This window comes from Rhinopithecus bieti, unplaced genomic scaffold (assembly GCF_001698545.2).
Source record: "Rhinopithecus bieti isolate Rb0 unplaced genomic scaffold, ASM169854v2 scaffold_32955, whole genome shotgun sequence".
NCBI classification, from domain to species: domain Eukaryota; kingdom Metazoa; phylum Chordata; class Mammalia; order Primates; family Cercopithecidae; genus Rhinopithecus; species Rhinopithecus bieti.
Genome location: NW_016814423.1, coordinates 2642107 through 2663941, shown reverse-complemented (window position 1 = coordinate 2663941; position 21835 = coordinate 2642107). Strand labels below are relative to the sequence as shown.

At 41.3% G+C, this 21835-nt stretch overlaps 1 protein-coding gene across 9 annotated transcripts in view; it reads right to left on the bottom strand.

The window, feature by feature from the left end:
• LOC108514129 (uncharacterized mitochondrial protein AtMg00860-like) overlaps window positions 1-21835 on the bottom strand; it is an 80008-nt gene that overhangs the window by 24847 nt on the left and 33326 nt on the right. For 5 of the 9 annotated variants that reach the window (XR_001881113.1, XR_001881114.1, XR_001881115.1 and 2 more), the window contains 2 exons: window positions 8795-8900; window positions 2792-2880 (listed from right to left, as the gene is read on the bottom strand). The gene's annotated coding sequence lies outside the window, so the exon portion shown is untranslated. Of the gene's footprint in view, window positions 1-6; window positions 1888-2791; window positions 2881-8794; window positions 8901-21835 lie in introns of those variants that run through there. The other 4 variants (XR_001881117.1, XR_001881120.1, XR_001881126.1 and 1 more) reach the window with 2 other exon arrangements.

The window sequence follows — 21835 nt, the reverse complement described above, 5'->3', positions numbered from 1 at the left end:
TTAGAAGAAAAGCTTATTGTTTGTATACATCCAAGAAAAAAATTGTAAAAAATTTCCATCAAATCCAAAGTTCACTCTATCAAAATCCATTAAATGTATATACATTACAGGTGTGTAGACCACAGGTTTAATTTACTGTTGCCTTGCTGGACTTAAGGAGTTATTAGATCCAGTCCACATCTGAAGAAAAGATTAGGACTGGGTGTACCAATAACTATCAATTCATGCCGCATATAATCATAGCCACTTCTTCAACTCTCAACTAAATCATTTAAAAAATATTTTCTCCTTTTGTATTGAAGAGTATGGTTGATTAGAAAAAATCTCAATTTTTCATCACCACAGAACAAATGCTACTTATAGTGGATAACTTCTAGACTGAAAAATGAGTTTCCAAATATATGGCAGAAGGTTTTTTTGGAACAATAATCTCCAATTCCAATTAATAATTTTTCAGAAAGTTTTCCCAATTCAGTTATTAGAAAGCCACATTTAAATGGGAGGTTATTACTTAATGATATTTTTTAGCTGTAGTCCTTAATACTTATTGTGTCTTATAACTTCTCCTAGATATAAGTGTGTCAGTCAGCTTTTCAGCTAGCTGAAGCCTCCCTAGGTCCTGCCTTACTAGCACAAAATTTGGTGATGATTTGTCATTGGTAAATCAGCACCTGCTGAGGACCTGACATACTGAAAGTACTGAGCAGACTCATATCGAACTTCTCTGGGAAGAATTTGCTATCACACTTAAGATCTGGTTATAATATTTTTGAACTCATAACACAGTCCTATGGCATGGACCTTGAGAATACTGCAACAGTGGATCTCAAGAACCACTGTATTTTTAAAATAACCAAATTAAGAGGAGTAAGGCAATGGTCAATGGTGGCTTGAGGAGTTTTTGCTTTCTATAAAGTTCGTGACAACCAGGAAAAGACTTGCCATTACACCTTATACATAGACATTGAAGATTAGGCTGTTTCTATAGGTTTATATTATATCCATATCTGTTATTTTGTATAAAAGATGTGTTAAACCAGAAAAAAAAGAACAGTTGTCACAGTATTTAGGAAGATCCTAAAAGAAAAAAATATATATTTTCAAAGTAAAACTGATACCAAGAACTAATCATTCCAAAGAAATTAAATTTCATTCCTTTATATATTTATCAAAGAATTACAACCATTAAATACATAGCACTCTGCAGTCTATAACAATAAACTCAAGACACAAAGGAGGAGGCTTAAGAAAATGCTATTGCATTCTCTTGCTGTTTCTATCAAAATTTTCAATGCTAGATATTTAATTTAATATTAAATTAAAATGTAAATGCTGATATTTGAATCTGGTTTAGATAGTGCTAAACAGAATCTACTAAGGACCTATGCCTAAGGACCCAAGTATATTGTAGTGAATTCTTACACGTTTTTTGTTGCCTCAGCATCCCTTTTAAATATAAGTTGGACTTTCTGATATCAGAAGCAGGGTTCAGTCACCCTCAGCAGTTTCCAGTTCGCCTCCTCCCAGTTTCTCAATGTGACTGATCCTGTTATCTACTTTATTCAACCTTCTCCTGGGGACTACTTCATTATGGGACAGCTAGATATAACCTACTGTGGGGTCACCCCACAGACCCCCATACTCCACATGAACCACGTGGATATAACAGTGACCACCTCTCAGTTACAGCAGAGACTCATGGCTGCTTGCATTAAACCAAATTGCACCTCCCTGTAGGAAACCTGCTTAGATAGCACCTTACATCCCAATAAAGAATTCCACTCCCAGGTCCCTCCCTCTCTCTCGCTATTGATCCCCGTCAAGCACAGGTCTCCTGGATGGCTCTCCCTTCCAGTTAGCCCTGCGAAGTGTGCTACCCTCTTCTCTCTGGAATAAAAAAAACTGCGTCAGTTATTTGATGTGTTGTATTGTGCTGCCTTCTCTGTGTTTCCCCCAACGGAGTCAGCCAAACCTAACTCTCTTTCCAGTCAGTGCTCCGAGCTACTTGGGAGGCTGAAGTGGGAGGACTGCTTGAGTCCAGGAGGTTGAAGCTGCAGTTAGCTATGATCACGCCACTGCACTCCAGCCTAGGTGACAGAGTGAGACCCTGTCTCAATTTTTTTTTTTTTTTTTTTTTTTTGAGACAGGGTCTCACTCTTGTTGCCCAGACTGGAGTGCAGTGGTGCAATCTCAGCTCACTGCAACCTCCGCCTCCCAGGTACAAGCGATTCTCCTGCCTCCACCTCCCGAGTAGCTGGGATTACAGGCATGTGCCACCATGCCCAGCTACTTTTGTATTTTTAGTAGAGACAGGGTTTCTCCATGTTGGTCAGGCTGGTCTTGAACCCCCGACCTCATGTGATCTGCCCGCCTCGGCCTCCCAAAGTGCTGGGATTACAGGCATAATTAATTTTTTAATTTAAAAAAAGATGCAAAACAAAATGTAATCATTGCTATGCAGTAAAACATAACTGGTTTTTTTTAGCATCTTCGCTTTTTTGTGTGTGTGTTTATTTTGTATTTTTTGTATTTGATAATTAATATATGTAAATTTAGACAAATTTAGAAAATTTACAATTTAGAAAAAACAAATGAACAAACATTATTCAAATTACATATGTTCTTTTAAAAAAATTTATTATAAATCTGATTTATTGTTTTTCTCCCCCTCCCTCTGTGGGATGACATCTGTCATCTCCCTTGTTGGGAACCGTAGTAAAGCAAATCTTAAATAAAATCATTCAAAAGACCAGACAAGAACAATGGCAGAGGCTGTTTCTTGATTACTCACCAAAGAGAAAAATTGCACTTTCACATCATCATACAGAGGTGGGTAGTTGAATACATCAATTATTGCTCTAGTTCAGTGTCATGAAATACCTGTCAATGAACACATGGAATTTAGAACTATAAACCTAACTAACAATAACAGTGAAGTTCCTTTTCACTTATTATGACTTCCAATATTTATCAAGTACTTTTGGTCTCACGGCCCAATCACCACATGTATAAATAATTATTAATAATATTTTCTAGTTGTAATACTGTTATGTGTGTGTGTGTGTGTTTGAGATGGAGTCTTACTGTCACCCAGGCTGAAGTGCAGGGGCGTGATCTCGGCTCACTGCAACCTCTGCCTCCCAGGTTTGAGTGATTCCTATGCCTCAGCCTCCTGAGTAGCTGGGGCTATAGGCAGATGCCACCACACCCAGCTAATTTTTGTATTTTTAGTAGACATGGGGTTTCACTATATTGGCCAGGCTGATCTCGAACTCCTGGCCTCAAATGATTTGCCCACCTAGGCCTCCCAAAGTGCTGGGATTACAGGCGTGAGCCACTGCACTGGGCCTGTTGTTCACATTTTTTAAATGCCAACACGTTTGAGGGTTATCATGAGGCACTTTTTTTTTTTGAGACAGTGTCTCGCTCTATCACTATGCTGAGTGCAATGGTGGGATCTCGTCTCACTGCAACCTCCACCTCCTGGGTTCAAGTGATTCTCCTGCCTCCACTTCCCGAGTAGCTGGGACTACAGGCTTGCACCACCATGCCCAACTAATTTTTGTATTTTTAGTAGAGACCATGTTTCACCATGTTGGCCAGGATGGTCTCGATGTCTTGACCTTGTGAAGTGCCCATCTCGGCCTCCCAAAGTGCTGGGATTAGAGGCATGAGCCACCATGCTTGGCCATGAGGCACTTTTAAAAAGTGCCTCACTTTTTAAAAATATTGAATTTTCTGTTAGACTTTAATCAATTAAATATTATAATGTGTGTCATTTGATGTTCATGCCTTAGGGCCTCTTTTGAGAATACATTAAGAAGCTCAATTTTAAAGCTAGCATTGACATTCAAAAAGCAATGTGTAACTCACCAAGGTTTTTTATTTTGTAAATTTAAAAAATAACAACAGGGGCCTGTAACTCTGGGGCGGTGCGCCCACCCGTCCCTACCGAGGGAGGGGGAGAGCGGGGTCCCCCTGCTCATCATGTTTTATCAGAACTCTTGTGTTTGTCAATGGGATCTTTGGACTTGACCGTTGCAGGTTGGTGGATGAAGTGACCAAAGATAGGTCAAGTTTTGGAATGAATGACTTTGAAGCTATACTATTTCTTTGACTCACTCTCCTATAAATAATGGCACCCACAATAAGAAAGGTCTAGGTCCTGTGAAAAACACAAAAGGAGGTACAGAGTCCGTAGGTTTCTTCAGGGAGCTGTACACATAAGAAACAATAGTAGAATGGTATATAACTCAATCTGTTTAATGAAGACTGGGTGTGCTGTTATGCACTATTGGGGGCTAGTTAACAGGAGGTGCAGAATGCAAAAATTTCACTGAGGAGGTAAAAATTGAACTGGACATGAAACAGTTTAGATAAAGGAAGAAGGGCTCTGAAAATAGAATCTAGTCCACACAGAGGGAAAAAGACCAGCAATAATGTGAAGTAGAAATTAGAAAAATAGGCCGGGCATGGTGGCTCACGTCTGTAATCCCAACACTTTAGGAGGCCAAGATGGGCAGATCACCTGAGGTCGGCAGTTCGAGATCAGCCTGACCAACATGGAGAAACCCTGTCTCTACTAAAAATACAAAAATGAGCTGGGCGTGGTGGCACATGCCTGTAATCCCAGCTACTTGGGAGGCTGAGGCAGGAGAATCACTTGAACCCAGGAGGTGGAGGTTGCAGTTAGCCGAGATTGCACCATTGCACTCCAGCCTGGGCAACAAGAGTGAAACTTCATCTCACAAAAAAAAAAAAAAAGAAAAAAGAAAAAAGAAAAGAAAAAAAGAAATCAGAAAAACAATAACAAAAAAGGTCAGGCAGTCTGGCTCATGCCTATAATCCTGGCACGTTGCGAGGCTGAGGTGGAAAGGCTGCTTGAGCCCAGGAGTTTGAGATCTTGCAACATAGCAAGATCCAGTCTCTACAAAAAATAAAAGAATTGGGGGATTGCTTGAGCTCAGGAGGTTGAGGCTGCAGTGAGCCATGATCACGCCACTGTACTACAGCCTGGGTGACAGAATGAGACCCTGACTCAAGAAAAGAAAAAGGAAAGGAAGAAAGGAAGGAAAGAAAGAAAGAACCAACTAACTAAGTAAATAAATTAGAGTTGTGTTCCAAGAGCCAGAGGATGACCTAGTTTATTTGGAATGAAGTCTGTTGGTCAAGCTACTGATGGAAAAAGCTCAGGTATTACATTAGGGCTATTACATCTTAAGAGCTCAGGAGTCAAAGAAATAAGAGTGAAGTTGTTGAAGAATATGGTGGGGCATTTCCTACGTGACAAAGATGCCTGATAATTATCACATATAACACTTATTTAGTGATTTATAGTATACAAAGAAACTTTATATTATCTAATTTAATTCCCATAACACTTGAGATATGATATTTATTTTACAGATAAGGATGTTGGGCCACAGGTGTGAACTGGCTCTGACCACGGGCACACAGTGTGTCTTCTGCTCTACGTACAACTTTTCACAATGAGAGAATATTCCAGGATGCATATTTGAGGATTCTATACATTGTATTATATAAGGAGAAAGAAAGGGTAAGGAGACCATTGTAGAAATCTAAGCATGAGCAAATGAGGTTCTGGACAGTTAGTGGCAGTGAGAACAGAAAGGAAGGAGAACACAGAAAAATTTCAAAGGCATAATCAGCAGGGATTGATAACTAACTGGATTTAGGGAGCCGAGGCAAAGAGAATCAAAGCACAAGGCCTGAGTGGGAGAATGCTGGTGCCATTTGCAGAAGCAGAGAAAGCTCACTGACAATTCAGGCTGGCTAATGCATTTGAGTTGGAGTGGAAACTGTTCATGTTGTAGCTCCTGCATCTACAACTCAGTGGGTTCTCATAAACATCTGACCAGTAAATGAACAAATAATAGTTTAAGTAAGGGGAATGCGTCATTCTTCAACCAAGAATAAAGCATTTGCTAAGAACAGAAAGCCAAGGGTCAGGCCTGGGTGAATGCCCTCGGTTGAGAGAGGCCAAAAAAAGAGCAGGAGAGAGGGGGCGATGCGGAGAGGGAAGGAATAAGATAACAGGAGAATCTGAGACGAAGGCCTGGGTAGGAAAAGTTTATGGTTATTAGACCCATGAAGGAAGCTTTCTTATTGTTTCAGAAAAGGTATATAGTTTTAGGCATTTCTTCATTGCAGCAAAACATTGACTACCAGGTCCTTTTTGCTTTGGATAAAGAGATTCCTCCCCAGTTCATTCACTCTTGCATTATTTCTCATAGGGTCATCCCACAGAACGTCTGACTTAGAATCACTTGGGACATTGCTAAGTCTGTAGATTCCTGGCCCCCATTCCAGATTTCCTGAATCATACTTTGGGGGTACAACCTACGAATGTAAATCTTTACAACCTCCTTGGTGGTTTTCATGTACACGAAAATTTTAGAATCAGTACTATATAATTAAAGATAAAATGAACAACAAGAGAATATGGCTGTAAAGACCAGATATGTAAATTAAAATCCTTAACACATTCCTGGGAACATGCTCAGCATTTATGGAAAAGTGAAAGGCAAAGCAACACTGAACAGAAATAAATTCTGGAAAGGACCCTGAAAAAACTGTTTTGAACAAACAGGTTAATTTATCTCTGGTTTGCAACCAAACCCAGTGACACCAAGTTGGATGGTTAACCAGAAAGCGTTATAGACTCTCTTTATGGTGAGTGATAGTTTAGGGAGGTGAACATTGCTGCTTTGACATTCAGCCGTAAAACAAACACCAGATTTTTTTCAATTCACATGCTTTCTCTTACCTAACAATTTCTTAAATAAGTACAGGAAAAGTACAACCTTTTTCTCTATTACTATTTTGACTTTTAGATCATATCCATCACCTGCTCCAACACCTAAATGAAATTAAAAAGTTAGGTTGGTTAGCACGAAGATCAAAATGTCTCACCAATTAACATCATGGATGAAAAAGAGAAAAAGTGATCCAAGCTAACAATGTATCAGTAGTTACTATTTGGTCTTGCATGGATTTTGTCCTTGAAAGACAAGGCTTCAAGCCCAGTTCTGTCTCCTAAAGCAGATTTTATAAGACTAGAGAGAAGAAAAAAAATTACATATAGTTCAGCTTTAAAGACTTAGAATCCCATCAATATATCTTTCCAGAAAAAATATCTAGGGAAGGTGGGCCGGAAACGGTGGCTCACACCACCATAATCCCAGTACTTTGGGAGGCCGAGGTGGATGGATTAGTTGAGGTCAGGAGTTCGAGACCAGCCTGATCAACATGGTGAAACCCCATCTCTACTAAAAATAACAAAAATTAGCTGGGCGTGGTGGCACGTGCCTGTAATCCCAGCTACTCAGGAGGCTGAGATAGGAGAATCACTTCAACCTAGGAGGCGGAGGTTGCAGTGGACCAAGACCACACTACTGCACTCCAGCCTGGGTGACAGAGCAAGACTCTGTCTCCAAAAAAAAAAAAAAAAAGAAAGGAAGGAAGGAAGGAGGAAGGAAGGTGACTTGCAACCTTTCTTGCTAATATGTTGCTTTCTTCAGACTTCTAATCATAATGATTCTTAATAATAAATACTGTAGTCTAAACTACTTTGGCCCTACTTTAAGTCTAGTTCCTGATGTAATCTCTATAAAAATATAGGATAGTTATATCCAAAACTTCCTGTGGTGTTCAGCATATATTTACAGAAAAAGGTTCTTTTGCCCTTTTTTTGAATTCAAATGACTCACTTCCTTTAGCATTTCCTCAAAGACTTGGTTTCTCAGCCAATTAACTTTTTATTGCTTTACTCTCAACTCTACATTTTAATTTAAATATGCACAAAATTAAAGGTAGAGAATTAAAACAAATATTTTAATAAACTAGTGTATTAATTATTCTTGATTGCTCATATTGTATGCTGTTTGTTTTCTTTTCATTTAATTTTGTTTTCACTAACACCATGCTATTAATTTGTCATTAGAAATCACAGTTTCTTGCCTCAGTTCCCTCTTTCCCAATCCAGGTGCAGAACTTCTTTCTATTGATGTCTACCAGAAATCAGTGAAATGTAGAACTAAATTCAGAGAGCTAAAAATACTAGGCTGTCTGTGTGGAAACCAGCATCCTGGCACCATGGCACCTATAATACCCAGCACTGGCACCACCTCAGGTCCACTAGCTGGCTGCTAGAAGAGGTTTGCTTTAGGGGTTCAGAAGCATCGCTTCCTCCCTGCTACCTCTCTGGCAGTGGGAGTGGTGAGACCCCACCCCTTCCGCACAGACACATCCTGCTTTTCCACCTCCCCTGAGTGTAAGCTGGGAGTGAGAGGGTTACAGATGGAGGAGAGAGGGGAAAGGGAGAGCCCAGGATGATAAGAAAAAAATATGCCTCTGAAAGAAGGTGAGAAAATGATATGGTATGGAGACACCTGCACAAGACAAGCTCTGAACTAGAGGTGGTTATGAGAAATAACTAGTCTTGAGGACACATGGGTCCTCCTCCTCCCTCATCAGAGGCTCACTCTGCCCTGAAAAGTCTACCCTGGGTTGAGACCAGAGGAGCAACGAGAACAGGAGAGATGGGAAGGGGATGAAGTCCCCCAAAAGAAAAAGTGAAGAGCATCTAAGGGCTGGCAATCAATGGACAATTGCAGGAGGAGGGGCATACGTAAGGAGGAGTTCACGTGTGAGGATATGTAAAAAGTCAGATATGAGTTAGGATCATCTGTATATGTAACTATGAGCAAAAGCCTCCCAGAGCAGGAACATTGGCCCTCCTGCCCAATTCTCCAATTATACATAAAGCACTTACCATGAATCGAATAAATAATGAATGCTTTTGTAAAAAGTATCCTTCTTGGAGGGAGATTCCAGTTGTAGATATGTTTCACTTGTGCAAAATATCCAACATATCTATTCTGAAAAGCAACAGAAGCCTCACTTGAAGTGGAGATGAAAAGTCTAAAGTCAGCATTCCTATATATATGTATATTTTATTTTGCATAAAGCTTTTTAAGGGAAGTAATTAAGGAAACATTTAATGGATGACATTATATAACTAGACATTTTGAGGGATGCTGCCTCACAACTAATACCTTGGGGGTAAAATACTGAATTAAGTGCTATGGGGAATTAAGAAGGATGGAGCCAGGTCTTGTTTATAGGCTGCTTACAGTTGAGAAGGCAACTAATCGGAACCAACAACAAAATAGTTACAGCATTATCAGTGTACAAATAGAAGCTTAGTTGTGACTGAGTTAGAGAAAGGTTTGTGGTTTGGTGAAGAGCAGCTTGCTGGGCATGAGAGAATGGTATATGCGAAAACTCAAAAGGAATACCTCCATATCTCAGTAGCAGATTTCATGTCATTCTCTTGTTCCTGACAGCTACAATTTCTTCACTTTCTATTTCCCCAATTCTGTTTTCACAAGTAAGCCCTGGAATTCTCTTAGCCTTGTCCTTTCCCCGGGGCAGGCTGTTCACAACTGCTCTCCTTGAATCTTTCTTCAGGGTGTTGAAGAGCTCTGGTACTGAATCAACTGGTTCAGAATTCAAAAGTTGGCCGGGTGCTGTGGCTCACACCTGTAATTCCAATACTTTGGGAGGCTGACGTGGGTAGATCACTTGAGGACAGGAGTTTGAGACCAGCCTGGCCAACAGGGTGAGACCCTATCTATACTAAAAATACAAAAATTAGCTGTGCGTGGTAATGGGCACCTGTAATCCCAACCACTCAGGAGGCTGAGGCAGGAGAATCGCTTGAACCCAAGAGGTCGAGATTGCAGTGAGCTGAGATTGCACCACTGTACACCAGTCTGGGCGACAGAGCAAGACTCTGTCTCAAAAAAAAAAAAAAAAAAAAAGAATAAGTTCACAGACTGTTCCTTACCCATTGGGAAATGCTCATTTCCAATAACTGACATACTTTCCTTTAGAAAGGGCCAGTCATGAGGAAGGCTCATTAAAGTTCTTAAGAGTAGATGTAAGGCCGGGCGCAGTGGCTCACGCCTGTAATCCTAGCACTTTGGGAGGCCGAGGCGGGCGGATCACAAGGTCAGGAGATTGAGACCATGGTGAAACCCCGTCTCTACTAAAATACAAAAAATTAGCCGGGCGCAGTGGTGGGCGCCTGTAGTCCCAGCTACTCAGGAGGCCGAGGCAGGAGAATGGCGTGAACCCGGAAGGCGGAGCTTGCAGTGAGCTGAGATCGCGCCACTGCACTCCAGCCTGGGGGACAGAGCGAGACTCTGTCTCAAAAAAAAAAAAAGACTAGATGTAGTCAGTAGAATAGCCCCCAGTGCAGGATCAGAATGTGATGGTGTCTGAGAATCACCAGCAGACACAGAGGGCACTCTGTCCTGAGGTCTTGCCAACACAGCTCTCAAACATGCAGCTGAGTCCCTGTGTTGCTTTCTCAGTGATTCAGAAGAGATTCAGTTGCAGCCTTTGGTGTGCTAGTTCTGGACTAAAGTTTGGGAAACTATGCATGACTGCAGAAGAAATGGGGATGGGGAGATGTGTGGGGAGAGGTGTTGAAGGAGCTCCATCTAGCATCCCCTTAGCTCCTGCCACCAGATTCTCCACCTTCCCCTAAAGGCTGTAGCCTACCAGGGCCCTCAAGCTGCTTGTGCTCCCATGCTTCCTTCTCCTAAACTTAAAACAACATGGACGTGTAGTAGAAATTAATACAATCAACACATAGGAGCCACTCACTACAAACAAAGAAGATATTATGAGAAAAGGGTGGAAAGATGGGTAAGCCATGGGCTTTGCCTTTAAAGGGGATACAGAAGTCACCACTTCAAATACCTAGAGAATAATGGAAAGTAATGTAGTCCCTAAGAGAAACACAAAGGGCTTAAAGAACTGAAAAAGCAAGACTACTTCAGGCTGAGAAGGGAAAGAGATGCCAGGAAAAGGGGCATGAGCAATGGCACAAGGGAATCACGTGTCCACAGGCTGGGAAACAGCACACAGCCTAAATGTGTTCAAGTGTGGGATGTGTGCATGCATACAGTGGAAGAAAAGGTTGGAAAAGTCAAACTGCGGCTCCTGAGTGCCAGGTTGAAACATTTAGCTTATTGCCATTGGCAGTGGGGACACAGTATGGATTCTGAGCATGGAAGTGGCATGATTAGGGCTGCACTTCAGTAAATTCACCTATTACTTTTAGCTTAGGGTCTATGACTGCCTTTGTTTTGTTTTGTTTTTGGCTGGGGTGTGAGAGAAAAGTATCAGTGGATAAGGCTGAGTTCTTTTGACCCAAACTAAGGGTTTAGGGCCAGTAGTTAGTGTTCTTCTAACGGGGCCAAGAGTACTTACTCAGCTCCCATCACTTAAAGAAAAACTCATTTACAGCCACATCCAAATCTATTTAAGAATTCCCAACCCACTCTCACTTCAGTTTTAGGGGCAATACAGAAAAGGCAATATAAATGAGAAGCAGCGCACAGCAATGGCTTCAGAGTCTGACATCTAGATTTCAGTCCTTGGTTCAAAAGTTACTTTCTCTGAACCTCAGTTTTCTAATTTCTAAGATGAGAATCATAGTAGTGGCCACTCATAGAGTTACTGAGAATATTAAATGAGCTGGTGAATATGTAACTCTTAGAATAGCTCAGCAAAGTCTAGAATGTTGTAAATGCAATAGGATAAACATCCTGGTTTCTTCAATAAACAAATTACAAGTAATAAAAAAAGGTGAGAAATCCATGAACTTAGATTCTTAAAAGAGACTTAGGAGACACAGCAACCAAATGAAATGTGTGGACCTTGTTTGAATTCTGATTGAAACAAACTAAATTTTTAAAGATTTTAAGACAATTTTGGAAACAAACATGGACTACAAATGTGATATTAAATATTTTAAGGTGTAATATTTTATATATGATAAAGAGTATTCAGGGTTTTTTGTTGTTGTTAAGAGTCCTTAAATGTCATACTGAAATACCTGTGGGATAAAATGATCTGAGGACTGAAATTTCCTTTAAAACAACCCAGGTTTAGGGAAACCAAGAGTGGAGAGTGGGATTAGGGGTGTGAGTAGAGTGGGAAAAGAATGGATGAAATGTGGCTGGTTGCAGGCTAAAATGACTGTTGCAGCAATGTGATGACTATATGGGGATATATTGTATGCTTCTCTGGACTTTTGTATATGATTAAACTTTTCCATAACAAAGGTTTTTCTTTTTTCTTTTTTTTTAAAGGAGTCTCACTCTGTCACCCGGGTTGGAGTGCAGTGGCGCCATCTCAGCTCACTGCAACCTCTGCCTCCTGGGTTCAAGGGATTCTCCTGCCTCAGCCTCCTGAGTAGCTGGGATTACAGGCACCCGCCACTACGCCCAGCTAATTTTTGTATTTTCAGTAGAGACAGGGTTTCACCATGTTGGCCAGGATGGTCTCAAACTCCTGACCTCATGATTCACCCCACCTCGGCCTCTCAAACTGTTGGGATTACAGGCATGAGCCACCGTGCCCAGCCAACAAATGTTTTTAAAAAATAGAGTAACAGTGTATTTTTCACATAGGTGTTACAGGTATTAAATGAGATATGTAAAACTGCAATACTGTCTGGTATATAAAGAGTTTTTGAAAAGTTTATTTCCCCTTTACTTTCTCTTTTAACATACACCTCCCCCACAACACACAGAAAAGACACACACACACACACACACACACACAGAGGAGTCACCCAAAACAGTCTTTGTGATGTTCTGCAAGGTTGAATTGCCCGAGTAAGGGTTTGTGAAAGACTTGGATCTTTTTTATATTGAAATCAAAGGCTGGTGATTTTAGATAAACTTCAGGGTCCTGGAGCCTTAGGTACTGGACCTTCCTACTTTGGGAAAATAATCAACTCCTGAGCTCTGTAAACAATAACCAGCAGAGAACAGAATTCAGGATGCTCTGAGGAGAAGCCAGAGCCCCCAGCCTGTGGGTGGGAAGCATGGCCCTCAGCCTCAGGGAGGGACAGAGGCCTGTCACAGGGTGCCCAAATGCTGCTGCCTGATCACCAAATTAACAGGTGGCAATCTTAACCCACTCCCCTAAAAAAACTCCCCTTTTAAAAAGGAAAACTTACCTGAGAAGGAATTTCTACTCCCTGAAATTCAGTGCTGTTGGTTTTATCTGTTCGCCTTTCTCCAAAATAATACAGGCTTTCCTACAGAAAAGGGTCTAATCCAACCATGGTTCATCTACACTCTTTCCTTTCATATATTAGGTACCCTTAGTATTTCTATGGCCACCTTCTTTCCTAAAGTCAGTGATTTTTTTTTTTTTTTTTTTTGGTAGATTCTTGCTCTGTCACCCAGGCTGGAATGCGGTGGTAGGATCTTAGCTCACTACAACCTCTGCCTCCCAGGTTCAAGTGATTTTACTGCCTCAGTCTCCTGAGTAGCTGGGACTACCACCATGCCCAGGTAATTTTTTGCATTATTTATAGAGATAGAGATTTCGCCGTGTTGGCCAGGCTGCTCTCAAACTTCTGACCTCAAGAGATCCGCCTGCCTCAGCCTCCCAAAGTGCTGTGATTACAGGCATGAGCCACCGTCCCCGGCCACAGTGATCTTTGGGCAGAGCTACCCAAAATAACAAATTTAACAAAGCCACATCAAGGACTTATCTCATTCAAGGATTCATAAATTCATAAAATTTTAGAGCTGGAAAGACCTTAGAAATCACTTGGTCCAACCCTTCTTTCCATATTACAAATGAGAACACTGAGACCAAAAGAAAACCAAGCAATCTGCCATAGAGATGCTACAGCCAGTTAGAGGCAAGTCCCTGGTTCTCACTCTAGGGCTCTGGATCAATGGCTGTCAATGACTTTCAAAACTTTTGTTTTTTAAGCTGCAATCCACATTAATAAACCTAGGAGACACACACACACACACACACACACACACACACACACACCCCAATACTTAAACCTTTTGATATTTTCCATTCTGCTCTATTCCCTTTTATTTTTATTTTTTTATTGTTTTTTTTGAGACGGAGTCTCGCTATGTCACCCAGGCTGGAGTGCAGTGGCCGGATCTCAGCTCAGTACAAGCTCCGCCTCCCAGGTTTACGCCATTCTCCTGCCTCAACCTCCCGAGTAGCTGGGACTACAGGTGCCTGCCACCTTGCCCAGCTAGTTTTTTCTATTTTTTTTTTAGTAGAGACGGGGTTTCACTGTGTTAGCCAGGATGGTCTCAATCTCCTGACCTCGTGATCCGCCTGTCTCGGCCTCCCAAAGTGCTGGGATTACAGGCTTGAGCCACCGCGCCCAGCCTCTATTCCCTTTTATTTTTAAAAGATGTTAGTCACAACCCAGTCACTTTATTTTACAACTCACTGATAAGTCATGATCCATAGCTTGAAAATAATCCATTTTCAAAATCTGTGTGTCTCAAATTAGAAAAACCAAAGGTGGTGGAATTGGAGTGCTGGGCATTGTGCATAACAACCACTTCTTCCCTAGACTGTAGGCCAAAGAACTCGAGCGGAGCTGCTGGAATGGTAGCATCTCAGCAAGAAAATGACAGTAAGAAACATGACCGAGAATTCTACTTTAAGTGGAAACAGCCCACCTTGTCTTACCTGAAATTTCTAGAGGTCAGACTCCACATGTATTGACTAAGCAAAGATATTTACATTCAGGGGATGCTTTGAGTTGCAAAATGTTGCTTTTATCTATCTAAGAGTTGTGAGGATGGTCAAGGCTCTTTGGCGAATTTATCTAATTAAGCCTGATAATATTCTCACGAGGAAGGAAGAAGTCATGGTGAGAGACAGGACTGGACCAGCTGGATTTCCTAAGTTGACTAGGAATTCCTAAGCCTAGCTGGGGAAGGTGACAGCGCCCACCTTTAAACATGGGGCTGGTAACTCAGCTCACACCCAACCCATCAGGTAGTAAAGGGAGCTCACTAAAATAACAATTAGACTAAAAGCAGGAGGTAAAGAAATAGTCAATCATCTATCCCCTGAGAGCACAGCGGGAGGGACAATGATCGGGATAGAAACCCAGGCATTCCAGCCAGCAGTGGCAACCCCCTTTGGGTCCCCTCCCATTGTATGGGAGCTCTGTTTTCACTCTATTAAATCTTGCAACTGCACACTCTTCTGGTTCGTGTTTGTTGCGGCTTGAGCTGAGCTTTCACTCACCATCCACCACTCACCATCCACCACTGCTGATCGCCCCCGTCTCAGACCCACTGCTGACTTCCACCCCTCTGGATCTGGCAGGGTGTCCTCTGCACTTCTGATCCATCAAGGCGCCCATTGCTGCTCCTGATTGGGCTAGAGGCTCACCATTGTTCCTGCGTGGCTAAGTGCCCGGGTTCGTCCTAATCGAGCTGAACACTAGTCACTGGGTTCCATGGTTCTCTGTGACCCACGGCTTCTAATAGAGCTATAACACTCACTGCATAGCCCAAGGTTCCATTACTTGTAATCCGTGAGGCCAAGAACCCCAGGTCAGAGAAAAAAGGCTTGCTGCCATCTTGGGAGTGGCCCGCCACCATCTTGGGAGTGGGCTGCCACCATCTTGGGAGCTCTAAGAACAAAGACTCACTGGTAACAATGGTACTAGCAGGAGTAAGAGCAGGGCCAGCTGGGGTGAGGGAAGCACTATGATTACTGAATGTTTTTGTATCTGTGTAACATGGCTTTACTCCCCTCACCTTAATCCGGCCCCATTAGGTCTTGTCTTTATTTAAAATGTTGATATTATATACATCATAGTTTTTTGCATTAATTTTTATTGTTAAAATATTGCATTAAAATTATTTATTTTAGTTATTGCAATTTTTAGCATTTCCTTAAATTTTGCACTTCATTGACCTTACTCTAGTCTTGGCCCAAAGAGATTCTTAAGTCAGCTACTAACTACTGCATGTTAAATAAGAAAGTATCAAAAACAGGCTCTCTAAAAACTGCTTCTCCAATTAGTTTCACTAAGCACCATGACTAAATCATCTTAACATCCTACCAGTGATGTGTCAGAACTAGCAAACTCAGTCATCATAAGACAAAGTTTGTAGTAACATCTTTCATACCTTTGCAGTTAAAAATAGTTCAGAGGCAATAAGGAAGGCACAAACCACAGTTCCAGTTCTTCCTAGAAGAGAAGTTAGTTCAAGGAACATACGTGGTATAAAAACACACTCAGAAATATTCAAGGAGTTCATTTTAAATTGATTTTCTTTCTTTTTTTGAGACAGAGTCTTGCTGTGTCACCCAGGTCGAAGTGCAGTGGCACCATCTCAGTTCACTGCAACCTCCACCTCACAGGTTAAAAATACGCAAATTACATTTACAGTAAAAATATTTCTCACCACCTCTCTACAAAAGGACACGATGAGGTTTTTACCAAATCTATAAGAAAGCAATCATTCATGTGTTTATAATTTTTTTTGGATATTGGTAAAAAAGAAAAATTCCTTTAGTCAACTAGTTTAGTACACTAATATAACTGATTCCAAACTTGCACAAATATAGAAGAAGAAAAGATAACTTTATACCAGTCTATACACATGAATGTAGATTTAAAAATATACATATTTTCAAAATGAATTCAGCAATGTAGAAACACCATGTATCAACACCAAGTGCCATTTCTCTTAAGAATGGAAGGATTTTTTTTCCAAGATGGCAGATTACAGGCTTTTAGCATGCCTCAGTCATTTGGAAATAGCAAGCTAGTACATAAAGATAAACTCTGTGAGCTTTAATTCAAGAAAGAAAATGGCAATTCCCTGGAATTATGAAGGACACCCCAGATCCTGGGGAGGACAGTGCAGCCCAAACAGCCCTCATTACAGCATTCGACTGATAAAAGAGAGTGAAGCCTCAGTATGTGAGAGAGGCAGACAACATCCTTCTGTCTTACCTTTCCACTGGGGATTCAAGCAACCCGGGGATTCAAGCAACCTGGGGCTTCTCCCAAGCCCTGGAACTAATTTGAGGAGAGAGTTGGAGACTTTGTGAGGGAAAGACACACGGAAAAGCTGCAGGCATTTTCCCAAATCTGAACTGAGAGCAGGACAACATTGGGGGACCTTCCCCATCTGGCTCCACCCATGTTGTACCCCCAATGCCCCTACCCCTAAGGCTGAGGAGGGAGCTCAGATTAATGTATACTCTGGGAATCAGCCCATTGCCTGAGGCAACAGAAAGCTCCTCTCCATAAACAAGGATCAAGTATATAGCCAGCAGCACTGGCCACAGCCAGCTCTTACCCATGGTGCCATCTACTGGCTTGTAGGTCAAACCACACACCCAATATAAAACTTTCTGACCGAAGCACATAGGGCTACAGAAGCAAAGCCAAAAGATGCCATCTAGCATGCTCTACAGTCACACCCCCTAGGGAGGAGGGAAAGGGAAAGAAGAAGAAAGAAGGAGAAGAAGGAGGAGGAGGAGAAGGAGGAAGAGGAAGAAGAAGAAATAATAATAATAATATCATCATAGGAAAGGAAAGAAAAAAATTCTACTCAAAGAAAAATAATTACAAAAACTAGAAGTGCTAGCATCTCCAGATGAGAAGGACCAGTGCAGGAATTCTGGCACCATGAGAAATCTGAATGTAGTGACACCACCAAAGGATCACACTAGCTCTCTGGCAATGCTTTCTACCAAAATGAAAACTCAGAAATGACAAAGAATTCAAAGCATGGGTTGCAAGAAAGCGCAATGAGATTCAAGGTTGAAATCAACAAAAAGAAACTTCTAAATCAATCCAGGAAATGAAAGAAGAGATAAACATCTTAATAAGAAATTAATCAGAACTTCTGGAATTAAAAAAACTCAAGGAATTTCAAAATACAATTGAAAGCTTTATCAATAGACTGGACCATGTAGAAAACATAATTTCAGAGCTTGAAAACTGATCTTTTGAACTAATGCAGTCAGACAAAAATAAAGAAAAAGATTTTCAAAAAGTGAAGAAAGCCTTTCAGAGATATGAGATTATGTAAAGTGATCAAACCTACAAATTACTGGCATTCCCTAGAGAAAAGGAGAAAAAGAAAACAACCTGGAAAACATATTTGATGGAATAATTCAAGAAAATTTATTGACTCTTGCTAGAAAGGTAGACATCTAGGTACAATAAAGCCAGAGAGCACCTGCAAGATACTACAAAAAAATGAACGTTACCAAGGCATATACTCACCAGACTGTCCAAGGTCACCATTAAAGAAAAAAATCCTAAAGGCACTAGAGAAAAACGCCAGTTCACATACAAAGGGAGCCCCATCAGGATAAGAGCAGACTTCTCAGCAGAAACCTTACAAGCCAGGAGAGATTGGGGGGTCTATTTTCAGAATTCTTAAAGAAAATAAATTATAATCAAAATATTCATATCCTTCCAAACTGAGCTTCAGGAGTGAAGGAGAAAAAAAAAAAAAAAAAAAAACATTTTTCCAGAGAAGCAAGTGCCAAGAGAATTCATTACCACTAGACCACTCTTACAAGAGATGCCTAAGGGAGTTCTAAACATGGAAATGAAGGAATGATACCTGCTATATAACATACTTAAGTACATAGCTCACAGACCCTATAAAACAACCACACAATAGAAAGTACAAAATACCAGCTAACAATTTCACGATAGGGTGAAAAGCTCACAGGTCAATATTAACCTTGAATGGCAAATGGTTTAAAGACACCACTTAAAAGTCACAGAGTGGCAAGTTGGATCACAAAAACAAAAACAAAAAAAACCCAAAAAACAAAACCCATCTGTCTGCTGTCTTCAAGAGACCCATTTCACATGTAACAACACCAATACATTCAGAGTAAAGGGTTGAAGAAAGATCTATCACACAAACTAAACACAAAAAAGAGCAGAGGTCACTATTCCTAAAACAGATAAAACAGGCTTTAAGCCAACAATAGTAAAAAAGGACAAAAAAGGGCATTACATAATGATAAGGAGTTCAATTCAACAAGAAGCCTTAACTATCCTAAACATATATGCACCCAACATTGGCTCACCCAGGTTAATAAAACAGACACTTCTAGACCTGTGAAAACAGCCACACAATAGTTAGGGGACTTTAACGCCTACTGATAACTTTACACAGATCATTAAGGCAGAAAACTAAAAAAGAAATTAACTTTGGACTACCAATTGCACCTAATAGAAACCTAAAGAACACTCCACCCATCAACCACAGAATATACATTCTTCTCGTTTGCATACCAAACATATTTCAAGATCAACCACATGTTCCACCATGAAGCAGGACTCAATAAATTAAAAAAAAATTGAAATCATACCAATCATTCTTTTGGACCACAGTTGAATAAAAATAGAAACCAATACCAAGAAGATCTCTAAAAACCACACAATTACATGGAAATTAAACAACTTGCTCCTGAATGACTTTTGGATAAACAATAAAATTAAGGCAGAAATAAAAAAATTATTTGAGGAAGTTGGTTCTAAGATGACCAAATAGGAACAGCTCCACTCTGCAGCTCCCAGCGTGACTGATGCAGCAGATAGGTGAATTCTGCATTTCCAACTGAGGTACCTGGTTCATCTCACTGGGACTTGTCAGACAGTGAGTGCAGCCCACAGAGGGTGAGCCGAAACAGGGTTGGACATCACCTCACCCAGGAAGCACAAAGGGTTGGGGGATTTCCCTTTCCTAGCCAAGGGAAGCTGTGACAGACTGTACTGGGAAAATCGGGACACTGCCACCTAAATACTGCTTGCACTTTTCCAGTGGTTTTGGCAAATGGCACACCAGGAGATTATATCCCGCGCCTGGCTCAGCGGGTCCCATGCCCACGGAGACTTGCTCACTGCTAGTGCAGCAGTCCAAGATTGAACTGTGAGGCAGTATGCCTGGCTTGGGGAGGGGCGTCCACCATTGCTAAGGATTGAGTAGGTAAACAAAGCAGGTGGGAAGCTTGAACTGGGTGGAACCCACTGCAGCTCAAGGAGGACCACCTGCCTCTGTAGACTTGACCTCTGGGGGCAGGGCATAGCTGAATAAAAGGCAGCAGAAACTTCTGCAGACTTAAATGTCCCTATCTGATAGCTCTGAAGACAGCAGTGGTTCTCCCAGAACAGTGTTTGAGCTCTGAGAATGAACAGACTGCCTCCTCAAGTGGGTCCCTGACCCCTGTGTAGCCTAACTTGGAGACACCTCCCAGTAGGGGCGAACTGATACCTCATACAGCTGGGTGACCCTCTGAGACGAAGCTTCCAGAGGAAGGACGAGGCAGCAATATTTGCTGTTCTGCAATATTTGCTGTTCTGCAATATTTGCTGTTCTGCAGCCTCTACTGGTGATACCCAGGCAAACAGGGTCTGGAGTGGACCTCCAGCAAACTCCAACAGACCTGCAGCTGAGGGACCTGACTGTTAGGAGGAAAACTAACAAACAGAAAGGAATAGCATCAATATCAACAAAAAGGACATCCACACCAAAACCCTATCTGTAGGTCACCATCATCAAAGACCAAAGGTAGCTAAAACCACAAAGATGAGGAGAAACCAGAGCAGAAAAGCTGAAAATTCTAAAAACCAGAGCACCCCTTCTCCTCCAAAGGATTGCAGCTCCTCACCAGCAACGGAACAAAGCTGGATGGAAAATGACTTTGATGAATTGACAGAAGTAGGCTTCAGAACGTTGGTAATAACAAAGTTCTCCGAAGTAAAGGAAGATGTTCACACCCATCGCAAGGAAGCTAAAAACCTTAAAAAAAGATTAGATGAATGGCTAACTAGAATAAACAGTGTAGAGAAGACCTTAAATGACCTGATGGAGCTGAAAACCATGACGCGAGGACTACGTGACACATGCACAAGCTTCAGCAGCCAATTTGATCAAGTGGAAGAAAGGGTATCAGTGATTGAAGATCAAATGAATAAGAGAAGTTTAGAGAAAAAAAAAGAGTAAAAAGAAATGAACAAAGCCTCCAAGAAATATGGGACTATGTGAAAAAACAAAATCTACGTTTGATTGGTGTACCTGAAAGTGAAAGGGGGAATGGAACCAAGTTAGTGAAAACACTTCAGGATTATTATCCAGGAAAACTTCCCCAACTAGCAAGGAAGGCCAACATTCAAATTCAGGAAATACAGAGAACACCACAAAGATACTCCTTGAGAAGAGCAACCCCAAGAAACATAATTGTCAGATTCACCAAGGTTGAAATGAAGGAAAAAATGTTAAGGGCAGCCAGAGAGAAAGGTCAGGTTACCCACAAAGGGAAGCCCATCAGACTAGCAGCAGATTGCTTGGCAGAAACTCTATAAGCCAGAAGAGAGTGGGGGCCAATATTCAACATTCTTAAAGAAAAGAATTTTCAACCCAGAATTTCACATCCAGCCAAACTAAGCTTCATAAGCGAAGGACAGATAAAATCCTTTACAGATAAGCAAATGCTGACAGATTTTGTCACCACCTGGCCTGCCTTACAAGAGCTCCTGGAGGAAGCACTAAACACGGAAAGGAACAACTGGTACCAGCCACTACAAAAACATGCCAAATTGTAAAGACCATCAATGCTAGGAAGAAACTGCATCAACTAATGGGCAAAATAATCAGCTAACGTCATAATGACAGGATAAAATTCACACGTAACAATATTAACCTTAAATGTAAATGGGTTAAATGCCCCAGTTAAAAGACTCAGATTGACAAACTGGATAAAGAGTCAAGACCCATCAGTGTGCTGTATTCAGGAGACCCATCTCACATGCAGAGATGCACATAGGCTCAAAATAAAGGGGTGAAGGAAGATCTACCAAGCAAATGGAAAACAAAAAAAAAGCAGGGGTTGCAATCCTAGTCTCGGATAAAACAGACTTTAAACTAACAAAGATCAAAAGAGACAAAGAAGG